Source organism: Dendroctonus ponderosae, unplaced genomic scaffold, assembly GCF_020466585.1.
Source record: "Dendroctonus ponderosae isolate FM_Combo_2020 unplaced genomic scaffold, Dpon_F_20191213v2 Dpon_F_20191213_7, whole genome shotgun sequence".
Taxonomy (NCBI): domain Eukaryota; kingdom Metazoa; phylum Arthropoda; class Insecta; order Coleoptera; family Curculionidae; genus Dendroctonus; species Dendroctonus ponderosae.
In genome coordinates this window covers 8148941-8153895 of record NW_026018916.1, presented here as the reverse complement: position 1 = coordinate 8153895, position 4955 = coordinate 8148941, and positions in this window count along the sequence as shown.

The window sequence follows — 4955 nt, the reverse complement described above, 5'->3', positions numbered from 1 at the left end:
TGTATTGTTTTTATCCATCCTGTCTTGGGAAAATGGGCTGCTGGCAAAAAATAGTTGCGGAAGTTTCGGATTTTACACTTCATTCTAAGATGATGTTTTATTTGAAGTATACCTTAGGTCGTTTATATAAGTTTAAAGGGAATTTTGCGTTTTAAATTTGTTTCAGTTTTTGTTTAGGACGGCGTTCTAGGTGTGAGTATTTTGAAGGGCTATATGTAAAACTTTTTTTATATTGTTAGTAGTTTACCGACTTACGTGGAAAATTGTGTTAAATTGAGTAAATTAATAAATTCACATATATTGTGAAACTGCTCACTAAACACATTTTTGTCAAATTTGGTAGATTAATCCCTGAAACGCTAATTTTTAAATTCCCCATTTGTGAAAGAAACATTTGCGTATTATGGTTGTGGTTTATTAGCGACTGACGGCAATTGCTGAAAAATGCCCATTAAGTTCTAAGTTTTATTGGTTAATAGATAGAGGTAGAAAATAACAACACTGGTTTTCTTGGTCCAACGTTTCGGCTATATTTAAGCCACGGTCAAGGCTCTAAAAGGGAAAACAAAATGGATATATTTAATACTCTTTTGCTGCTCTCTCTTTTCTTTTGTTTAATATTAATGACTGAATGAATACCAATTTCATTGACGACTATGAAAAGATTTTACTATATTTAAGACTGAAACCACTCCGCTTTACCTTTTAGAGCCCTGAAGATGGCTTAAATATCGCCCAAACGTTGACCTAAGGAAAATAGTATTTCATCTTTCTGCCACTATGCATTGACTAATAGACCCAAGAATTTAAATAGGTACCTTTTAACAATAAATAATAATTAAAAAATTCATATGGAATAATTGCTCCTAATGTTTAGTGTTTAATCATGTACGTGCGTGCTTGTTTTATTTGAATGTCGATTGCGTATCGTTGATTGCTTTTTTGTTTAATAACGAAATAAAACAAACAGTTGCTTACTATCAGAATTGATAATTAAAGCTATGTAGAACTAATTCTTCAAGCATTCGGAAACATGTGTAAAGTATTTTTTACATTTTCTGGTGATATGTTAATGAAAAGCCTTTCAAAAGTTGCAATTCTTGACACAAGTGAGTACATTCACATTATCAAAAGTATATTGTAATTTTCCATTTATAGTATAAGGATAGTTAATAATGATTTATTGATTGTTGATGCAATTAATCAACTCACTCGAAAATTCGAGAGAAAATATGACTACTTTTGCGTTAAAGGCCGGTATGTTTAGTCGATCTTCTGAACTTTACCGGATATTGTTTTGGGGTATAGCATCGTGTTAAGCCTGTGTCCCATGCATCCGTTTATACGATGGTACGATGATACGAAAGGGTTTCTATTGGTTGGAGATCTGTCAGTTCGTACAACGGCGGACGAATTGACAAATCTCCAACCAATAGAAACACTTTCGTATCATCGTACCATCGTATAAACGGATGCATGGGACAGGCCTAAGTTGCAGTTATCAAAGACGGCGCTGAAACGCCGTCAAAGACCAGAAAAGATAAGCGCTTTCCACTTCCACTGCGGCTAGTTGCCTCGAAGGATAAGATATTGTATAAATAAATCGCAAAATAACAATTTTTTCTAAGAAAAGACATATTAGCGGTGAAAACCGTTATTAAAGTTCAGAAAATCATCCAATTGATTCCGAAACCTATTTTCTAAATATTAAAAATATGTAATGCAGTAACAACTTTGTTTATTATTATTATTATTTCAACAACACATCATACATACAAGCTTGATTTTTGTTCACGAAGTTGGCACTGACAATAAAATTAGTTAAATATATCTATTATCAAAAGGACAGGAAGGTCTCGATTTGTGATTTGTTCCTGGTGATTGATTAATGGCAATAAAACAGTGCACAATTTCCTTTGAGAAAGCAGAGATTAGTACTAATCTCTGGAGAAACGAAAGCGTTTTCAGTAAATTCCTCTGGTATTTTCCATTTCTCGAATTTACCTGAAAATACTACAATTATTATTTTAATTGCATATCAGGCTTATTGATGATTTCATTTACGTACCTTTGTGGTATGTTCAAATCTAATTCAAAGTCTTGAATTATCCCGATTAACACTCTACCATACATCGAGATCGTTAACCATATATATAAAACAAAAATAGTATAAAAAGTTGAGAACTTTTGCTCACAAAGTACCTTTGGTTATTCGGGAGGCCGGCGCATTGTAAAAGATCGAATACCTGCCGTAGTAACAGAGCGCCCACCTGTTATATTAATTCAAAGAAAATGCAATAAACGCACATAAGGAAATTCATAATTTTCTTTAATCAAAACCGCAAGTGAGAAAATTTCTATTATCTTATTTGCTTTATCAGATACGTTCTTATATATAATATGGTAACAACAGAAATATTGCGCTATTTACAACTCGGAGTGTCACGTTTCTTACTTGAAACTGATAGTTTTGTTTCAAATTAAAAAGGTAAGTAAGGCATTATCAGTGTGATTGCATGATTTGCTGGTATGTAACTTAAAACTACTATTATTACAGTACGTTCGCGATGGAAGAAACGCACATTATTATTTGGAAATACGCGGAATTTGGAAATAAAATTTTATGTACAGAGTGTGTAAAAACCTTAATCTAGTGTCGTTACTCGATTTTGATATAAGTAAGATTTTGTATAGAATATTTACCTAGATGCTTTTGAACTTCTGGGTTATTTATATTTTGTTTGCCTTTTTATTCAACATAACTTGTCCATTTAATACATCGTAAATTCGATTTTTTTAACTAGGCATAAGCGTAGCATAAGATGCATTTACATTGCCATTGGCTTTAATACCAATGCGTTATTTGTAGATATTAACTTGTCATGTGATTCCAATTATGCGTAATTTTTTACAAATATTATATACATCTTTCTATCAATCGCTGAATTTAACAAATAGGTACAGTTTATTTCTTTCTGGAGGTTTTTCCCGGTGAGGTTTAGGAAATGCTCTTTTACGCACAACCAGAGCTGATAATCTGGCGCTCTGAGCTGTGTGGAACTCCAGCTATGCTGTTTATCCACTAAAACCCTTTCTTCACCGCTGAGGTGGTGTTTGGCCTGGCACCGCGGTCATTTCTATCCTATTGTGCTCTCGTATTTTACTCCCTCATTATCACAGCGAATTCCAAAAGAACATTGAGTGGGGTACGCATGACCTGGTCTAGTAGAACTTCATCCCCTTCCAGGAGTCTACCGGTTGCATATGACGTGCACACGACACACATAATATGTAGAGTAGTTTCCTCCTCTAATTCGCACCCCTTGCAAGTCGGTTGATCGCTCAGTCCTATCCTGAAGAGGTGTTTTTTTGCAGGGGGCGTGTCCTGTTAAAAAGGCCACTATCTACCTTATTTTTGCCTGCTGAGACTTAGCAGTTCCTTTTTAAGGACTGGTTGTGGAGGTCCCACCAACTGCCTTGCGGTAAGAAGTCACGGAATCTTCTCCCAGTACTCGTAAGGATGTAAGTTCTTTTACACAATCTAGCACACATTGTAACCTGATTGTGTACGATTCGGGTGCCTTATTGTGGCTTCACCTCCGGTTACAATGGTAATATACGTATGTGTGTAGGCTCTTTCCCTCATTTCTGGGGGTGGTTGAAAAGCAAAGTTTTTTTTTGAAGACTTTCAGGGTGGAAATCGGCAAGATTTTGAGCGTTTATTGAAAAAATATTATCGGACTGAATCAGATTTTCTTAATTTTACCAATTCTTTCCTGTTTCTTTGTTCATTTTTTAAAGTACACGAAATAAGTCATTGAGTATTGAGTACCGGGTGATAGTACATATTTGTAATTAAATAAACACTTGAATAAGGCTCATTGAATAATTGAGATTGCAATTACTATCAAATAGTGGATGACGCTTTATCTCAAGTTTAGACATAAGAAGTAGTGCATTCCTTTTGCCTTTCGAAACGAGATAGGAAAATGGGCAAGGGATAATAAGGAAAAGGCTACCAAATTTGATAAATATTTAGCAAGCATCTTCGAACCACCAAAGTGAAACAAAAAAGAATCTAGAAAAACAAATCAACGCCAATATTGAATGATCCAAACCAAATGTGTTTACCAATTAAAAAAGTTCAAATCCTAGTAGTCAGACAAGCAAAACAAAATTAATCCATAAAAAGCTTTAAGTCAGAGTCAGATTGGATCTTAATAGGCCTGTTTCGGGCGACAAAGGGATGACGGTAAAGGATTCGGAAGGAGGTCAGAATATTGGGACAATAGTTTGATCATAAATATGACATAAACCCGTGTTTTGCGCATAACAGTCTTAAAACCTGTCTGTACATAGGCGATACTCCAACTCCAACATTGAAATCCTCACTAAATTGTATATACTTTCCTTATTGTGTTTCAATTCCAAATCAAAATTAATTCCTGGGTTTCAGTCATTTATTGCCTCTATTTATCAATTAAAATACGTTACGGTGTATTTTTCGACCATCATCAGTTTTTCTAAAATAACAGATAGTTAAAAAAAATTTCATTAATTTAAAAAACAACCACAGTTCGTCAACAGCCTCATCATATCACACATTAAAATACATCACAATTGCAATACTTTAAAACATTCTAAAATTAATTAGGCCTAACAGGTGATTAGTCAGGACAATCAAATCTGGGAAGAGACTAGAATTCTTCGTTCAGATACTTAAATATTTTTACTTACATGTGTAGAGTTGTTGCTGCTTTAAGCCTTGGCATACATTTGGAGTATTAATTTTGTCCATTTTGGAAACAAGGCGAATAAAATACTGTTTATATTGATTTCTTTCACTTTCAACTAGTTGTCTTTGTATTCTGAGGATATTATTTTTGGTTTGCAAAATTCTTCAATATACCGGGTGTTAGTTAATATTCTATGTTTATTTAATTTAATTAATGTAT